At 49.4% G+C, this 20,973-nt stretch overlaps 1 long non-coding RNA gene across 1 annotated transcript in view; it reads left to right on the forward strand.

Annotated features, from left to right (window-relative positions):
• Positions 1 to 20,973, forward strand: part of LOC138481247 (uncharacterized) — a 360,732-nt gene that overhangs the window by 127,474 nt on the left and 212,285 nt on the right. The window lies entirely within an intron of this gene.

Here is a 20,973-nt window from a genome sequence, read left to right on the forward strand (position 1 = left end):
CCCTGACCTTCAGAAAAACTGTGTCTGGGATCCATCGGCTTCTTCCTTCTAGTCTACCTGGCATCAGGATCCCCCTTCCCATTGGTTTCCTTGTTCTTGCTTTCGTGTAAATAGGGTCCAGCCCCCTCAGAGGCCACCTTGACTGGTAAAAATACCAAATTGCAGAGAACTCCAAGGAGCCAACCCCCAAATCAGGGAGAAAGCCTCTAGGCACCAAAAAACACTGGAACAGTCTCCAGTAGATGACTTGAAGTCGCAGAATATGGCCAAGCACATGTCCAAGCTGAATGACAGAATAACTACCAAGGTAGCACAGTTGAACAATGGTTCAACAGGATGGGTAGCAATTTGAGTACACAATAATCAATGAGGATGCCACAACTGATGGGTAGAGCTGGAACTTGAGTAGAAAATAACCAAGGAGGCTGGCACAACTGGATGGTTGAGCTGAAGCCCAATCAATCCTTGATAGCGTGAACGAAGAAAGGCAGAGACAGCACAAGTCTGGAAAGGCACAGTGAATGCGAGATAGCCGGAAACAGCTGACAGCAAGTTAAGAGCCACAACAGTTCAATAGCATTGGTAAAAGGGCAAAGTCAACATAAAGGTATGGATGTAATAGATGAAAGACAGGAGGAGCGACAAAGAGATGCTGTGGAACAGAAGTGTACTGAGGCAAACCGAGGCAGTGTAAGAGTACGTAGAAATAACTGCCCGAGACAGGACAGATCTGCAGCAAGGACAGTAGCAGGAAGAAAAAAAGGGACTAAAGGCACCAGAGTGTGAAAAACAAGTAAAAGAGCTGTAGCCCAGTAGGAAAACTGCGCCGTCGGGCAACAGCGAAGTCCAAGAGGGAAGACAGATACAACGTGCCGTCCAAACAGAACAGAGCGGAGTAGTAGTATAGGCGGACATATCAGATGAGGACTGGACCGTGAGTTGTGCCTTTTGGGTCACATTCCTAATGCATCCTCCTTTGCCACAATCCCCAGGGGCTGAACTCAACACGTACCAACTTGATATTGACACCACCCGGCCCCCTCCCACCATCATTGTGACTTTGACAGCTAAAGGGTGCAGGCTACCGTCTACAGCATGACGTTCATCAAGCACGTATACAGGCAAGAAATGAAAATACATCACAATCAACTTCAATAAATGGACAGTTCAAAAATGTACTCACCAAAATTGATTGCAGACAGGCCGTGGAGAAAACATCCATAATCCCCACTAGGGGTGTAAACACAAGTAGTACAGCAACAGACAGGCCACAGATATGACGAAAGTCCAATGCCCTTGTGTAAATTGTTGTCACACCAAACCATCCTTGCAAGCCCATGGAAAGGGGAAGCAGGAGCGGCATGTGTGTCTGGACCCCAAGCCACAAACACATACATGAGACAAGCTTGAATGGGCCCAGCTGGAACAGACAGTGGATGCTTTCAACAGCCACAAAGCACCACACCATCACATGAATGCACAATAGACAAACAATATTATACTAATAAAATAAAAAATGGCCACATACGACCCAGAGGGGGGGAGGAGGCACTTAGGAGGGGGGAGGTACAGGGTGCACCTCAAGACCCACATGCGATGATGTTGAGATAAAAAAAAACACCATGGACTCAACGCCTGCACGGCCCGACCCGTGTGGGAGATAAGTCGTCAACCTGCTCACCCTCTGGATGGAAATCAGAAGGTGGAGGTGGCACAATACCCTGAGCACGCCTATGCGCAGCTTGCCCCTCGACGGCAGCAAGTCTGCGGGACTGGTAAGCCCGGTCCTGTGTGGCGATGGCACGCAGGTCAGCATGCAGCACCTCAGGTGATACGCGTGCTTCCTCTTGCAAGGAAGCTTGTGTAACACAGAGTTCTGCCTGCATGGCCTTGCATGACATCTGTAGCAACTCCCGGAATGCACGTAGCTCAGCCGAGACGGTATTCTCAAGCTGCTCCAACCTCTCTTCTGACCGCTGCCTCTGGGACATGTTGAGCACACCCAGAGTAGATCTGAGGGATTTATGGTCATCCCTCAGGGCCTCCCTGTGTGCCTCTGCGTGAGCAGCAAGTGCTTGATGCAGAAACACCATTTCAGCCCGGCGTGCCCTGTCTGAGGCCGCCATGCCCATCCTGAGTAAGTGGGCCGTGGACTGTGCTGCACGCTGCTGGAGCTGCACCTGCCTAGCAGGGGGGAGCACGGATTGGGCCACACGTTCCATGCTCTGAGCGATCTTATCAATAGCTGCCCCCTGTTATTCTGAATTGGCATACATGGATTGCTCCCACTCAGTATACCCCGGTGGTGCACGGCCACCAGGTTGCAGGCATGACACCTGTGGGGCCCAAAGTGCCATGGTCCTCGATGGATTGGCACCGCCCGCGGCTGCAGGACTACATCCCTCCATTGACATGATGCCCCAGGTACATCAGCAACTGGTGTGGAGTGTGACCGTGCGTCCCGATCCACCACAGGCAGAGGTTCCAACACTGTCTGGCCCTCAGTGCAGGTGTCGCGGACAGAAGATTGTCCACATCAGGATCACTCACCGTCGACGAATGGACATGACGCGCATCCAACTTAACATTGTGCTCAGAGCTAGACTGATTGCCAGCCCTGAACACGATGGTCTGGAGCACAAGTGGGTTCTCGTGATCTACCACCCCACGACCCCCACTTGTGCCGGCTTTCTGATGTAATAGCAACCCCGTGTCTGGAATGACATCACCAACCTCTGGCTCCATTGCGTCATCATCTGTAATGTGAAAAAAACAAACATGAGTACACATGTCAGAAGCACATAACCCACACACACACACACATTACATAGACAGCCAAAACATAAAGCAGACATGTCACACACAACTGTGATTCTGGCATGCATCCAGTGGCATTGATATGCTAACACATCCCAAAAGCTGAAATGGATGTGTGTAAATAGCAAAGCCTACACATGTACTGAATGTAGTATCTCACCTCCATCACACACCACCTCTGTCAGGCACATGTCACAGGCAGAAATGACAGATGGCAACAAAGAGATGGCACATACCATAAGCATTTCTGAACCGCCAAATGGCCACATCTGCAAGTGAATCCAAACACACCATGACACACGTAATATGAATGTACCCATGCATCACTAAATCATCATCACCAATATAGCTTCATCCATCTGTAACTCGGTGTTACGCTCACCTGGCTCCCACAGGGGCGTCGATCTGAACTGGACAGCTGCGGCCTCCACCAATGTGAGGCGTAGTGCCGAGATGACGGACTGGACTGGCCCACCTAGCTTTGTTTGCTTGGCACGTAGGAATATTCTTCTGCAAATGGAGAAAGGGAATTAACCACCCGTGGAGTTGAGCGTTAACCCTCCCCCACTCACGCTGTTCTCCCCACTGATCACCTTTGATGTCCCCTCCTATAGTCTCACCTGATGGTTTGGAAAGATGAGCTCTCCATCCTTAATTGAGCGCAGGGGTGCGTTGATGACCAGTTGCTCCACTGGCTCGAAGGAATTGGTGAGTTCCAGAACAATATTAACTCTGAGATTCCCGGCAAGACGCCGTAAGTATGTAGTTCGTAAGAGTTCAAATGTCTGACTTTCACTCTTGTCCGTTTCCTTGCAGGTTGCAGCTTGACCCTAGCGAAGAGTTCCTCGTGGCAACCGGTAATATTTAGGTAAGGATTTGAATTATCCAACACAGTTCGATAAAATAATGTCAATATGTAACCTGTTGCTTTCTCCCTTATTCAGGCGCTGAGAGAAAATATGAAGTCTCGGAGAATAATGCCTCCGGCGGTAAAATCAGGTAAGTCTATTGTGGTGAGGAGGTTTCCCCTTGTTTGTCCCTTTGTTTCACCTTGCTCTCCTTTTGTTTCCCCTTAGGGGCCAGGGTTCGGCGAGGATGCAGTGGAAGCTGCGCCGACCCGTGAAGAGGAATAGTACCCCCAGTGGTAAAATCAGGTAAGTCTATGGGGGGTAACTAATATTGCCTCTGTGTATTCCCTTGGCTCACCTTGCTGTTCTTGTCTTCCCCTTCGGTGCCGCAGTGCGGCGGGAGCATGCAGAAGGATACGGTGGAATGTGAAGATGCTGCGAAGGCCGGTGAGTTCAGCGCGGCGCTGCTGCAGACGAGGCGACGTGCATAAAATAACTTCTTTGCTCTTGTTCTAACCTTTTCTCCTTCTCTCCCCTTTTTCTAGGAGCTCCGGACTCGAGGCGGGCGTGGCAGAAGACTGGATGCAGACTTGCAGGCACGGTGAGCGTTACGCTGCTGGATGCAGAATAATGCGAAGCGTGTGCTGCTCTTCGGGCGTGGTTTAAATAGCCTCCAAAGTAGTCCCAGGTAAGTATTCCTCCCCAGCCCCACCCGAGTAAAAAAATAGTCCCTTAGGTAAAGTAGTCCCTTCCAAGCCTCCTTTGGCTTGGAGCTCTTGCAGCATGGTCTGCATCAAGTGAGTTTGCAGCATGGTCTGCATCAGGTAAGTTTTAATCTATGACTGACTCTCCATATGAGCCTGGCGCCATAGGCGCCATGACTGCACCCAAATAGCCCCTAGCTGGGGTTGTTGGGTTTGCTTAGTATAACTTGATGCCTGCTTCCGGGGTTGCTGGACTTGGTCTGGGGTTTCCAGGGGTAGGCATCATGACACTCGGCCCATACCGGGCGTCATGGGCCATGTAGACATAGTGAATGTCCCGAGCAAAGAGAGGGCCTGCAACCAGGCATGAGGGACCATACCACCCAGTACGGTCCGAGCTGCTGGTCCATGAAGCCTCCAGAACACCCTTCAGGGCCTGATTGAGCACATTGTGCATTTATTGTGCCCTAAAACATTATTCAGTGTGTCAAATCATTACAGCCTGGCCCCACCAGATTAGCTAAGTGGGCCTGGGCATCCAAATACTGCACGACAGTGCACCTTCAGGATTGTGCCAGTTGAACATAACGGGCGCAATGCTGAAATCTCAGCAGCATTAACGTTAATCAACTACATATTAGTCATTCAACAAAAAAGCTGCAGAGAACACATGTGTAAATGAACACTTTCACACACACATAAGTGAGTAGCTGCAATATTGCACTACACAACGTTGAAGCTGCTTGCATATGTACATGTGAAAGTTTTCAAAAACACCCATTTTCATAGACACCCATATGGTGATTATGAACAGCATCCTATTCAGCAAAGGAAGCAGCTACAATGGTGCTTGCTTTGATGCATGTGAAAGTATACACCTACACACGTACAGGCAGCTCCACAGTCATAACAACCCGATTGGCAGGCTATAATCAATCTGCGGACTATACCAGTTAGTATAGGCCGCAGATTGACCAATCAACTTTGCTATATACCCGCTAGGGTGTTCCAATACTGAGTATGTGTCACAGGATGCACCTGTGTCCGTGCCTTTCATGACAGTGAAGTGATGACAATCTGACCATACGTGCCAGGTCACTTTCACATTGCAGCAGTGAGTAGGCATGTAGAACGGTGTAACATGGCTCAGAAGTGGGTTGGTGCAGTGCAGAACATGTGTATGTTACCGACTATCTACATCAACAAGTACATTATGATGTCAATCAATAAACATGAAGGGAGTGTAAGGGCAAGTTCAGGCATCACGTGCAATGTGCATGCAATGGGTTGCATGGCTACAGGCAACCCCCCGACCCCCTAGTGAAAATGCAGGGAGGCATTGCATGGCAGTGAAAGGTTGACCAGAGAACTGTGTATTGCTAGACAGTGTTGAGTAGCGTCAATTGCATCATCTGAGACAACTGACAACACAGCAGATGAGAATGGGACAGTAAGCAGGACACATGATGAACCCTCTGTAGTACACCCATTTGTGCAGAAGGCACTACACCAGTTTAACAGAGACAGGGGGAGGCCTGTGCCCCACACAGCCTATGTCACCCTAAACATGTGCGTGATGCAGGACTGAGCCAGAGTGAGCATGGAATGGATGATCAAATGCCATTAAATGTATGTCATCCTGGACACGTACTACAATGATCATCCTGCCAAGGACACATAGGGGTAGGCATGGAATGCACATGGAGCATGAATGGGCACTCATGTCCCTGCGGAGTATCTGCAATCTGCACAGTCTGAGTGAGACACCCTGCATCAAGGACAAAGCATGTACCACAGAGTATGTGTCTGGCAGGTTGGCAAGGGGAAGTGTGCATGTACATAGGAGCGTTGAATAGGCCATTGCAGTAGTCCAACATGTTATCCACCAGTGCCATGGTGAAATTGGGGTCCAGGGGGGTGGAGGGGCAAGAGAGCATACCTACATGGAGTACCCGCATGCAGGCAGAACACACATGTACGTCAGTCATGCAATGACATAGTCCGAGTGCCGAGTGGAAAGACACCCCAGGCTACATGCAGAAGGGCCAGTGAGCTGGAACATGGACCAGAGGGGCAGCCGGGTGACTAGCATGCGAGTAGGGTGCAAGTGTGGTGATGAGGACAGTCCCTGTCTGTTCTACATGTCCAGCATGCTGCACAGCAGGCACACATTCGTGAAGCATTGCATGACTCGCACATGAGAACCATGTACACATAGCATGTAGTGGCAGTCGAGCACAACATGTTCCCCAAGCAAACCACACATGGGCTTGACAAATATGCAACAACACTAACTGGACGGGGCATACAAATCCAGCATCTCTCCCACTCCTTTGACCAATTCTGCCGGGATGAACTCCGCAGCGATCACCTCGTGCGGAGTGAATTCTTCCTCCTGAGGTGGTGGCCCACTGCCAGTCACCCGAGTCATGGCATAATTGGAGGCACGCTTTAGCTTAGCACAGCATCAGAGGTCATCCCAACGCTTTTTGCACTCCTGAGCTGTGCGCACCTCATGTGCGAATGTACAAACACCCTCCGCAACATGCTTCCCGTGGTCCCAACGCCAGGCAGGTGTAGTGTGACAATTTGGGCACACTAGCATATCACGGTCATGTTCCGACACGTAGCCCACAAGGAAGTCCAGTTCCTGCTTGCTGAAAGGCTTTTTCGTCGACATGCCAGAGGCCGGAACCGTGTCTGGGGTCCCAGCCTCTTGTGCAGGAGCAACCTTCCTCCTCTTGGACAGTGGTCCGGACCCTGACTGGCAAATGCCGCCCTGATCAGTAGGGGCAGTGGCGCTTGTGGACTGGACCAAGGGAGTGGCAGGTGGAACTAGGACCAAAGCCCTGACTTGTGTCAGTGGCTGCTGGGTGCTCTTGACAGGATCCAGCGCAGCAACCGCCGCTGTGCCAAGGTCATTGACCGAGACTGTTATGGCTGGCAGACTGACAGCTGGGGTGGTGTCGGCTGCATCTGCCCATGCAGTTACCAACACCCAGCTGCTCGGGGCAGCAGATGACAACACTGCCCCAGGGACATGTACCTCGGTCAGAGCAGCCCTGCGTGCACTTACCTTGTGCCTCCTGACCACCTGAAATTCTGCCTGGGAATCGCCAGGTGCCAACGCATCATGCGCTGTCCGACCCTGAACCTGGGTGGTGGTCATCACAGCTGCACCTGCAGCTACCATTACCATTGGGCCTGTGGCAGTCGATGAAACGGACTGCCGGGTCACATGGGCGCCAGTGTCAGATGCAAGAGCTGCATCTCTCGGAGCCGCAGGGGGTGGTGGCATGACTGCACCAACACGTGGCAGAACATCCTGCCGAAGTGGCGCACCCCTGCCTCTTCCCCCTCTGCAGCCACCCTGAGCACCCTCGTCTCCCCCTACTCCCTGGTCACCCTGGCCACATCCCTGACCACGCCCACCATGCGGAGGATGCCCAGCTGAGGCGCCCCTCACCTTTCGTGGCCTACCAACCATGGCACAGATGTAGTAGTGCCAATGGGAGGTGTACACGACAATTGTCCTGGCCAATTGGGGTGAAGGGGGTGGGGTACTAGATGTAAACAGCACTCCTTTGCACCTGCAAGGCTGTACGTGACCTCAGTGAGAAGATGACGGGTCACGCAACGCTCAGGCACCCCAAAACTGCAGTAAAACCATGCACGCAACCCCGGTAGTCCATGGTTGTGGAATTAACCTCCCGCAGTACGCGATGACACCCAGGGACACAAACGCGTAGCCGTGGGACACACCGGCTACTATGACCTCAAAACAGGTAAACGATACACAAGGGGACTCGCAGTGGGAAAAATAGCATGCGCGACTCACCATCTGACTAGCGTGGTAATGAAAAACATGCGTAGGCAAGACCCCCGCCAAAAGAAGAGATACGTCCTCGATCCGCTGTGAAGTGAGGGTGCGTGAAACAACAAGAAGTAGCAACACATGCGTCCGGTCTCCACGAAAAGCACATACAGCGAACTGCTGGGCCCCACTCACCTTTAACCCGTGCCGAGGGAAACGCCCGTGAGCATCACGTCACTTACGCGCTTAGGTCCTTTCCTCGAATTAAACGTATTAACACGTGGATGTGCTGTTTTTGCACGTGCGGAATCACTATGCACCCATGCCGAGGGAAACATCGGCGCGATTACATGCTAAGGGCCTTTCCTAGAATTACATGCTGGCATGCTGTTTTTTCACGTGCCGAATCACTCTGCATCAAGCTGGCCATGCAACAACACACGAAAGACCACGCTCCTGCCCAGAAGGCCATTTTCCTGCCCCCCAGAGCCCTGAGCCGCCTCCCACGAGCCATCTGCTGCTGCCTGCCTGCTGGCCATGTGCCCTGCTATTTGGTGCCTGCATGTCAGCCATCTGCAGGGGTCCAGTTGCTGCGACCACCCCTGCTGGAACAGAAGACTCCCGACTGCAGTACCATCGCTCCACAGCCCAGCACCAGAACCCAGTTGCCCACCCACACCAGCCTCGGGGGTTGCCATGTCAGGCCAAAATCCATCTGGGACTAATGGTGACCCCCCGGCTGAGAGGCAGAGGGCTGCCAGCTGCTTCACTGCAGGAGAAGTTGACATCCTGGGGGAGCAAGTCCTGGTGCATTATGATGCCCTCTTCGGACGAACACGCGCCGACAAGGATGGACGGAAGAGGATCTGGATGGACATTATGGTTGCCATCAACACGGAGGGGGTGGCAACCCGCGACCTACCACACGTCCATAAACCCTGGGAGGACTTCTGGTCCAGGACCCTCAGGAAGGCCCGGCGCCTCTTGGATGCAGCGGATGCAGTGGGGTGCTGGTTCCGCCTTACCACTGACCAGATGAGGGTCCTGGAATGCATTCGCCCAGCGCTTCACCTCCAGGTCCTCGAGAGGCAGACCCGTCCGGAGTCAAGCGGTACGTGTCCCTGCGTACTTAATGGACGCAGTGCATGTTGAGGTGTGCCAGGAGTGTGCAGCTTGGACATATGTCTGGAAAGGCCCATGTATGGATGTGTTTGTGCAGGGACATGACCGTGCTGCATGTGAGTCCAGTCATGTGTGATGCACATCAATGGTGTATGTGTTCCAAAGCATGATGCACAACTGCATGTGGAAGACGCACACATCCTAGCATTTCTGTGTATGTACTATGCCATGGTTGGGGTGTGACACATGAATGCTGGTTCCACCTTCATGTACGTGCACGGCGTACATGTGCGTGTGTGACATGTGTGCGACTGTGATATGCCATGGATGCATGTGACACAGACATGTAGGAACCTGATTGGCAGATGTGACAAAGTTGCCAATGATTAGACTGTGACAGGTGGTGGAGATGTACAGATGCATGTCTGTCTGGTGGCATGTGTGCATGTGTTCGGCACACTTGCTTGTGACGTCATGCCAACCTTTGGATGTTCATGCTGTTGTGTGTGTATGGATGCTGCTGCATGCTGCACGATTCCTGTTTATTTGTGCATGTGTATGGGTTCAAATGATATGAGTTTTGGGGAGTGTGATGCCATCTGTGAAGTTTGGCACTGCCACTCATGTGCAACTGTCATGTGTGTATCAGACCATTATACAGTGCCCTGATGCCTGTGTTCTGTCTCTCCCTATCTGCAGCATCGACTGATGAAGAGGGCGGAGACGGTGCTGTGGAGCACAGTGTCAGGGATCCCACCGCCAGCCAGAGATGCAAGGGCCAGCTCCCCTCCCAGGTAGTGATCTCTTCCGAGAGTGAGGAGTCTGGTGTCGCGACAATGGCTGCAGCTGCCGAGGGAAGGTCCAAGAGGCGGAGTTTGGAGGTGGACTCCTCGGCAGCAGTAGGGGCAGCTGAGCCCCCACAGGGGCCTACGGAGTAAGATGGCACGGAGTCATCCAGGTTGGTGGGGGGTTTGGTTGAGGAGGAGGCCGTGGAAGCCCCACGCATGGGGCCTGGAAGGGGGGATTCCACTGGTGCTAGTGGTGCAGTCCAGGGGCAGGGACAGGAGGCAGCACAGGCCGTCGCGGAGGTGCCTGTGTGTAATCCTGTCGCCGATCCTGTGACTGCATGATCCAGCACCAGTAGGGATGCCTCCGTCCAGACACATTTTCAGGGAGGGGATGCGCAAACAACAACTGGCCTTCCTTTCCCTGCGGACGTTGCAATCCGTGACCGGATTGAGCCTGTCCTAGCTGGGTTGGCGTTGCGCCAACGTGTGATTCGGGATGACGTGCAGGATTCTCGTCTGGACAATGCCTGTCATTTCGAATACCTCTTTGTCCGCGTCGACCTACTAGGACAGGTCGTCTGCACTGGGTTCATCCATGTGCTGGATCTTCTTGCGACCCCCCCTCCTCAACTGAACCCCCTATGCGTCAGTCGTCCTCCGTGCCATCTTCTCACCCAAGTATCACCTTGGCCCCCTGTGGAGCTGCCCCAGAGCCACCGGCCAGGCTGGTAGAGGACACATCCCTGCCAGAGTCGGGAGTCGGAGGTCCAGCAGTGGTGGCCACCCCACCAACTGGACCCAAGCAAAAGGAGGACATGCAGGCATCAACAGGCAGGGCACGTGCACGGCAGCAGCAGGCTCAGGGTGGGAGTCATCATGGCTCGGGGCCATCAACATCCCAGGGGCAGGCATCGGCCGGCGGGCAGGAGAACCCAGGATTGGGAGTGTCTTCCGTGTGGCAGTGGTTGGGCCAGAGAATAGATCCGGAGCAGCGGGGGGCGGAGAGGGCACAGCTCACAATGGTCGGGCGGAGAACTCCATGCACCGGGCGTTGAGGCGGGCTGAGTGCCTCGAGGCAACTTGCAGGGAGTTGGAGGAGGCCATGGCTGCATCCCTGCGAGACCTCGAGGCCAGGGAAGAGGCCCGCCTCTGGGACATTGAAGTGGAGTTCGATGATGCCCTGGCCCAGGACATCAATGAGTGAGCCGTCGGACTAGCCCGCCGCCTTTGTATATAGTTATTTAAGTTTAGGTTTCATTTGGTTTTTATTATGATTTGGAGTCCACGGACTTTGCTCCACTTTTTGTATATAGTTGTATTTTAGATAGGGTTTTAGGTAGGTTTCCTTTTGTTTGGGATCATGGACCCTTCAGACTTTCATTGTAAATATACTGGACATGTAAATACTTTTTTTTTGTCATCCCATGGAGTAATGGTTTTTTATGCTTTTCATTTTTGGATTTATTTCTATGGACTTTGGCAAGGACCACTTTTCATTTTTCATGTCTTGGATTTTCATTTTTCCTGGGATTTAACTTTCTTTTTCAGATTGCATTCATTATTTCTTCACTTGCATGTGTGGTTTTCATTTTGTCATTTTTTTTGTTTAATACATTTCATTATTCTACATCATTGGTGTGGTGTACTATGATTTATTTTGCGCATGTCTCCATGAGCATTGGCTCAGTCATGTGTTGCCACTGTGTGGCTCTGTAGGACATTTTTTGATGGGCATGCTGTTTCTGTCATGGAATGGGTAATTTACTAGGGAGTGGGTGCAGTGGATCGTTGGGGGTTTGCACTGGGGGGGTGGGGACGTGGGATTTGGGTTGGCATTAGGGCCATGGGTCTGTATAGTTATGATGTGGTGTTTGGGGGGACATGAGTCGGGGCCTGCTGGCAGGTGCCTGTTAATTGGGGTGGGGGGACATGTGTCGGGACCTGCTGGCAGGTTGACCTTACTGGGGGTGGGGTCGGGGGGACATGAGTCAGGGCCTGCTGGCAGGTGCCTGTTAATTTGGGTGGAGTGGGGGGGACATGAGTCGGGCCTGCTGGCAGGTTGCCCTCACTGAGAGTGGGGTGGGGGGGACATGTGTTGGGGCTCTGTAGGACATTTGTTGATGGGCATGCTGGTTCTGTCATGGAATGGGTAATTTACTAGGGAGTGGGTGCAGTGGATCGTTGGGGGTTTGCACTGGGGAGTGGGGACATGGGATTTGGGTTGGCATTAGGGCCATGGGTCTGTATAGTTATGGTGTGGTGTGTGGGGGGACATGTGTCGGGGCCTGCTGGCAGGTTGCCCTCACTGGGGATGGGGTTGGGGGACATGAGTCGGGGCTTACTGGCAGGTTGCCCTCACTGGGGGTGGGGTGAGGTGGTGGGGACATGAGTCGGGGCCTGCTGTCAGGTTGCCCTCACTGTGGGTGCGGTGGGGGGGCACATGAGTCGGGCCTGCTGGCAGGTTGCCCCCACTGGGGGTGGGGTTGGGGGAACATGTGTTGGGGTTCCGAAGTGCATGGTGCCATGTGGCCTGCCTGCGGGGCATGGTGAGGGTGGATGGGCTGCCTTCGGGGCATGGTCTGGGGTGATGGGCTACCTGCGGGGCATGGGGAGGAGTTTTAGGTGTGTCCCCTGTGGTGTGGGCTGCCTGCGAGGTATGGGGAGGGGGTGAGGGGCACACTGCCAAATCGCGTGCACCCCTGGAATACACGTACCCTGCTCGCGCCAGGCCGATCGCGTGTAAAACTCCCTGCGCATCACCGAAATACGCATACCCTGCTCGCACCAGGCCAATCACGTGTAAAACTCCCTGCGCACCCCGGAATACGCGTACCCCGCTTGCGCCAAGCCGATCGCGTGTAGAATGCCACACGCACCTCCACTGAATACGCGTACCCCGCTCGCGCCAGGATGATCGCATGTAGAACTCCACACGCACCCCCGGAATACGCATACCCTGCTTGCGCCAGGCCGATCGCGTGTAGAACTCCATGCGCACCCCTGGAATACGCGTACCCTGCTCGCGCCAGGCCGATTGCGTGTAGAACTCCACGCGCAACCCCGGAATACATGTACCCCACTCGCGCCAGGCCGATCGCGTGTAAAACTCCCCGCACACCCCGGGAATATGCGTACCCCGCTTGTGCCAGGCCGATCGCGTGTAAAACACCTGTGCACCCCCAGAATATGCATACACCGCTCACGCCAGGCCGATCGCATGTAGAACTCCACGCGCACCCCCAGAATACACGCAAGCAGCCCATCCACCCTCCCCATGCCCCGCAGGCAGCTTTGACTGCCAGCTGTCTTGTTTTTCATACGTATATATATATATATATATATATATATGTAAATAAATATATATATATATTTCTCCAGGACTTGTAGGACCGCCAGTCAGTGAGGAGCACTCTCCTTTCAGTAAAAATGAACACTTAATCCAGTACTCCGAATTCCATGTCAAAATATCTTCTTTATTTCATCATAATAGATCGCACATCATAGCTCCATAGTATATAGCCGCCATCAATACCGGCTCTCACACTGCCAGACAAAACAGTTGACCCGTTTCGCGGCACTTCTTGCCGCTTGATCACAACCGCAATATATATATATATATATATATATATATATATATATATATATATATATATATATATATTTTGAATGTGAATGGCGGGTAAGACGCCATTCCGGGGATGCAGCACTCCTCACTCGTGGATGTAAAATAACTTCCAAATGTCGTAGCGGACAAAACCAACCAAAAAACTGCTCAGCTTGAATAATTGTAACAGCTTTCATTCAGCAAATCGCAGTTTAAAATTGTCACTTTCCAACTGGCTATTTATGTCAAATCAATTATTAACTTAGGATGTTACAAATGCTTGCATATTCTTTGCTTTCTATAGTATTTGTTCTAGCACCACTATCTTGTTGTGTACGTTAGTCTTACACATTATTTGTATATTCCTTGGCACATTATTATTGTTATGATCCAGTTGTGTTATTAGGTTTCACTTTGTCCCATGTTTGTTCCTTATGTATGTAAATTTGCGTAAGGAATTTCATGTTTACTTATGGATTACATCTACACTTTAAGACATTTAAAAAATGTAACTAATGTATGCCTTTCAGTAGAAAGTTGCCAAAGGAAATATTAAGTGTTTTTACCATTTCTGAAATATGAAGACATACAGGGAAATAGAAGGTTACAAAATATATTTGTAGGCATTCCCTTATGGACTATACTATGCTTTGCCATAATATGTTTCTTCTAATTCATACATAAACATTCAAGGAAGATGTGCCAACAGGTTTGCAGTGGATTGCTGCATCATGCTATTGATGAAGCGTAGTAGATTTTTGAGATTTTTGAGGTTCGAAAAATGGTTACCTGCACCAGATGTCTGGTCCCTTGCAGAAAATGCCACCATTTGGCAGTTTGTAGGAAAGTAGGCCACTGGATGGAGGCACTTGGGAGTCTGCCAGTGTTGTGAAAGCACCACACCAAGACCAAGGGCCGATGCATCGGCTACAACTAATACTGCAGGAGCCAGATCAGCAAGTTGGAGCACAAGGACCTTTGCAAATGGATCCTTTAGGTTTTAGAAAGCAGCCTGGTCTTGGGGTGACCAGACATATGGGACAGTTGACTTGGGGAGATGAGTGAGTGGAGCAACCACAAAGGAAAGACCTATAAAAGAAATTCGAAGCCATGGAATCCTGACAAACCCTTTGGGGACATCGGTACAGGCCAATCTAGTAGGGCGCATGCGTTGCTGGGATCCATGAAAACTCCTTCTGGTGAGAGCACAAATCCCATAAATTCCACGGCGGTTACGTCAACGCAACACTTTTCAAAATTTTGCCTACAGGTGAAGGTCACATGGGAGGTGAAGGACTGTCTTAACATGATTGACCTGAGTGTGAACCGAGGGCAAGAACACCAGACTGTCATCAAGGTAAAACATGACATCACTAACCAACCCTTCATGAAAAAGCCATTGATGAAGAGGGGTATTAGACAGCAACAAAGGCAATATTTGGTATTTGTACAATGCATATTTTGTATGAAATTCTGTATTCCACTCATTACCTGGACAGAGCTGTACTAGGTGATAGGCACTTCAGAGGTTCAGCTTACTATATGTGTGCATCTCTGATTTGATAGAAACCATAGGTAATGGATACCACTTCTTCACAGTGATTTCATTAACAGCCCTGTAGTCCATACAGAGCCATAGATTGTATACCTTATTAGAGACAAAAACATAGGGAACGGCCCTGGAGAGCCGGATGGTTAAATAAAGCCAGTACAGAGACTATAATTCTAGTACTATCATGTCTGTGAGTCCTCCTTTACAGTAGGAGCAAACATCCACCCGCATGGAATCCTGGCCCCTGAGATGAAATCAATAGGACATTAATAGTCTAAATGCAGAGGAAGCATTTTGGCTTGTGCTTTACTGAACACATTGTGTAAGAGAAGTATACTTAATATTTAACTTATATTGTAATGGTTCATTTATGACAGTGGGATGGCACTAAACTAATGCACTCCACAACAACAATGTCACTCCATAGTCTTGGACAAGAAACAGGCTGTTTTAATAAAAATGTGTGTTTTATTAAAAAATAAGAACTGGGTGAAAATGAAGGTGGTCCCTACCGCACAATGCTGGAGAAGTCCCATAAGAACACTACAAATTAATTCAGACTACAATGAAAAACAACATACAACTGCAGCCTGACTACGGTTTTCTCACTAATACTTTGTATGTAAATTTAGAACATCACGTTTGCTTTAGTTATTCACAGAAAGATCCATGCACATGTACGTATATAAATGGTTATTCTGTGTAGAAGGCTCAGGTATTTAATTTTACAATGCAATCACCATCAAAAACATTACTTTTCAATGTGTAATTGAATTTATTTAATTCTTTATAAATAGTGTGTTATAGTACAATCGATTTTTTCACAGCAATACAAACAATTTTCTAAAAACAATACAATTTGTTTATAAAACAATACAACATTTCATCCAACTAATTCCCATACGGCTTTCCAACCATACATAATACATCCAATAATCACCTTTAAAATATTAACATTCACTTTGTCTACAGGTCTACTACATACATATTACAACTTTCTGTGTAAAGAGTACATTTCTTAATTACAGTTTGCACAAATCCTAACTCATTTTAGTCCACCATATATTGTACGAGTGTCCTCATAACAATAAATTATGTATTTTAAATCTTTCCATTTTCCCACAATTAGCTGCCAAAATGTAAAGAGATCCATGGATAGCGATATTTGGTTTCCCTGATATATAGCGTTGCCAAAACAAACCAGTGTTTATATAATCCAAGTTATATACAAATTTATTAAAGTGAGTGAAATACTAATTCCCCAGTATACGACATTGGGTTAACACATGTCTGTTGGTTTCCAGTAGGTGCTCTAACTCGCATATCCTGCAAAATCTAACTGATATAGGAATAACCTGATGAGGGCCACAAACTACCAGTGTTGGCAATTGATTAAGCCTTAGTAAAATGATGAATCTCCTGACATATGGTGACAGGCATTGTGCCAAATATTCTGAGGTTGCAAATAATGTAATATCATACCAGCATACTCATTACAGGTTTGTAAAGTGCACATGTGCTAATTGTTTTGGCCAATCCTATAGTTTCAATTTTTTAGCAAATGTGTTTTTGAAATTATAAATATCCAGTTCCCATGAAGGGCTTTATCGGTGTCCAGTCATTTCGTCGAAAATAAAAGATCGAATGACCATTTGGTCGAATACCAATTGGTCGAAAAAAAAAGGTCGAATTTTTTTATTTATTTATATATATTTTTCGTTTCGGTTGGTAAAAAAAAGAAATAATAAAGAAGGGGGGTTGGGGGGGAACCCCCCCATAAAAAACAAAAACAAAAAACAAAAAAAAAAATCGACCATTTTTTCGACCATTTGGCATTCGACTAAATGGCATTCGATCATTTGGTTTTCGACCAAATGACTGGTAACCGCTACATCCAATGCGCATACCTTTTTTTTCATTTGAGTCTTTAAACTCCTGTAAAGCATGTCATGCAGAATTCTTTATGATGTTTCCCAATAATTTGAGCAGAGGGCAGACTGGCTCTTCCATTGCCTTTATGTATAAAAGACCCCTTTTTAAAATGGACATACCCATTAAAGAAGTCAACTCCAGCTCTAGTCTAATTACCTCTACTGGGAGTCTTCTCCGTATAGCCCCTTCCAAAATGACTAAATTTATAAAGAAAAACAATTGTCAGCAAAACATTACACATTATTAAACATTTATCTCTACCACTTAAAATGACACATAATTAAAAACAAATTATTAAAACTGTGAGAGGAATATTCTATTGGATGTGCAAGTGAACAATTATATCAGGGAATAACGGTATTGGAATAAGGAAGGGGTTCTATTCAGAGCACATGAACAGTGCATTTCAAAATATGTTTGTTTCCAAGTTCAGTACGGATGAAAGGGACATTCCTAAATATTTTATTTGCTTTAGGAGTGAGGTCTAATATAAAACGAATTACTTTAAATACACCTTTCTGAATTGGATTTCCGTGAAAGAGCCCCATCCTCTTGATTTACTCTCTCGGGACAACGTTCTATATTTGGCCATTTATCTATAAACACTGCTGCAGAGCACTGAGTCCTTTAATTCATTTGCCAAATATATGAAATTGCATCAAGAAACCAAAGATTTCATGAGGCCCTTGGATTTTTTAAACAATCTCAGAAAATGAATCCGTTATTTTACGTGGAGAGAGAAATACCCCTCCCATTTTTGGATTCAATTGCTAAGGGACTGAATACTCAATGTGGCATAGGATCACTTACATTTTCAGTTGTACAATACAATCTTACATACGTGAATCAGTCTCTGGGATGTCCAATGAATGCTGGGCTGCTTCTCCTCAATCCTTTGGATCCAGGTAATAAAGTGCCCTCCAGCACTGGTCCCCTTTTGGCTTTATTTGGAACTACTTACTGGGTTCAGTGGCTCAACCCCTTTTGCAATTGTATCTGACAATTTCTCAGCCATAGCTTGTGGGTTGGCAGGTAGAAACTAATGATCGAGTTCTAACTTCTCCCATAGTGTTTTGGGATTTTATACTTTCCAAACTCCACCTAGTAGCATACTTTTACTGTACAATTCTGATTGTATGGGTTCCATGATTGGTTTCCCTCCTTATCTCATACCCAAAGGGGCCCTGCTCCTTTCTTCCTTTTTGCCGATGACACCCAAATACTAATCTATATCACAGGCGACTACGACACCGACTCTGAAGAACTAAACGCATTCTACCACACCATTCAAGCCTGGATGGCCCAAAACAAGCTCTGTCTCAACGACCATAAGACAGAGATCCTGATCATAGGCAGCCCAGCGAAACTCAAGGGCCTCCCACCCGCCTCCCAAACCTTTGACGTAGATGGAAACTGTACCACGGTAGCCAAAGAAGTCAAGACGCTATGAATCTACCTTGACTCATCACTGACCCACTCCCGACAAGCCAATGCCATCGCTTCGGCATCATCTTATACTGCCAAACTCATCACTGCATGCAGACCATGGGGGTAATTCATAGATTTCAGCGCAGAGGCAGCGCACGCGAGCAGCGCAGAGAGGGAGCGTGTGCCAGCGTGCGCCAGCCATGTGCGCTAAACAGCATTCTGGCGCACCGCCTATTCATGGAATTTCCAAGCCATTTTGTGCGCTGGCGCACAGAACATCCCGCAGCGCCAGTTACGCCCCCAAGAACGCCCCTTGCACAAGGAAAAGGCATTGAAATCCCCAATGCAGCGCAAAGGGCCGCGCTAACCCTGCACCAGTTTACAGGGCCGGTACACTGTAATCGCGTGAAAATACCATGCATACCCCGCTCACGCCAGTCGAAGTGTGAAAATGTACAGGTGCACCCCTCGGAATACACGTACCCCACTTGCACTAGGCCAATAGCGTGTAAGACTCCCCGAACGCCCCTCAGAATACACGTACCCTGCTCGCGCCAGGCCTATCGTGTGTAAAACTTCACATGCACCCCTCAGAATACACATACCCCGCTTGCGCCAGGCCTATCGCGTGTAAAAATTCACACGCACCCCTCAGAATACACGAACCCCACTCGCGCCAGGCCTATCACGTGTAAAACTTCACACGCACCACTCAGAATACACGTACCCCACTCGCGCCAGGCCTATCGCATGTAAAACTTCACACACACCCCTCAGAAGACACGTACCCCGCTCGCGCCAGGCCTATCACGTGTAAAACTTCACACACACCCCTAGGAATACACGTACCCCACTCGCGCCAGGCCAATAGCGTGTAAAATGTGGAAAAAGTCCCCCCTGTGGAGTGGGCTGCCTGCGGGGCATGCCCAGGGTGGATGGGCTGCCTGTGCATATCACGGGGGTGCATGTGAAGTTTTACACGCTATTGGCCTAGTGCGAGTGGGGTACGTGTATTCTGAGGGGTGGGCGGGGAGTTTTACACGCGATTTGGCAGTGTGGATCCTCCAAGGATGTGCCCCCTACCCCTCCCCAGGCCCTGCAGGCAGCCCATCCACCCTGGGCATGCCCCGCATGCAGCCCATCCACCCTGGACATGCCCCGCAGGCAGCCCACATGGCATAATGCACTTGTGAGCCCCAACATATGTCCCACACACCATTGATGGCCACCTGCCAGCAGGCCCCGACTCATGTCCCCCTGCACCCCCACCCACCATTGACGGGCACCTGCCAGCAGGCCCCGACTCATGTCCCCCTGCACCCCCACCCACCCAGCAGTGATAGGCACCTGACAGCAGGCCCTGACTCATGTCCCCCTGCACCCCCACCCACCGCCATTGACGGGCACCTGCCAGCAGGCCCCAACACATGTCCCCCTGCACAGCCACCCACCCACCATTGACGGGCACCTGCCAGCAGGCTTCGACTCATGTCCCAACAAACATGTCCTACCAAAACATAGCCATGTCCCTAAAGCCAACACTAATCCCCCTTGCCCCCAAGTCCAAGCATGCAACCATCCACATAACCCACATAACCCACTCCCAAATTACACATGCCATGATAGTCTAAATGAGCCACCATGCCCATGCAGGAATGAACAACGGAGCCACACAGTGATGATGACTGAGGAAATGTTCAATGAGACATGCACAAAACCAATGACAGAACACAACACCAATTTAAAAGTTAGAAAAAAGTTATTAAAAACATAATGAACTGACTTGGAGGAATTGTAAAATGAAAATCAATGTACAATGCCAGATTAAGAAAAAAAAATGTAAATCCAATGACGTAAAAAAAAGAAAAATCATGTACAATAAAAAAGTGGTCCATAATAAAATCATAACCCAAATTAAAAAACATTGATCCATGGGAATATAGAAAAAGAAAGTATGTGCAAGTCTGCAACTATATACAATGGAAGTCCAAATGGTCCATGATCCACAAACAAAAGGAAACCTACAAAAAAGTCCTATGAAGAAAAAACTACATACACAAAGTGGAGCAATGTCCATTAACTCCAAAATAAAGGAAACCTAAGACTAATGAACTATATACAATGGCGGCGGTCAAGTCCTACGGCTCACTCAGTGATGTTCCGGGCCAGGGCATCATCGAACTCCACGTCGATGTCCCGGAGGCGGGCCTCTTCCCTGTCCTCGAGGTCTCGCAGGGATGCAGTCATGGCCTGTTCCAACTCCCTGCGAGTCTCCTTGAGGCACTCAGCCCACCTCAATGCCCTGCGCATGGAATTCTCCGCCCCGACCATAGTGAGCCGTGACTCCTTCGCCCGCGCCGCTCC

Source organism: Ambystoma mexicanum, chromosome 5p (genome assembly GCF_040938575.1).
Source record: "Ambystoma mexicanum isolate Mex_15411 chromosome 5p, UKY_AmexF1_1, whole genome shotgun sequence".
Taxonomy (NCBI): Eukaryota; Metazoa; Chordata; class Amphibia; order Caudata; family Ambystomatidae; genus Ambystoma; species Ambystoma mexicanum.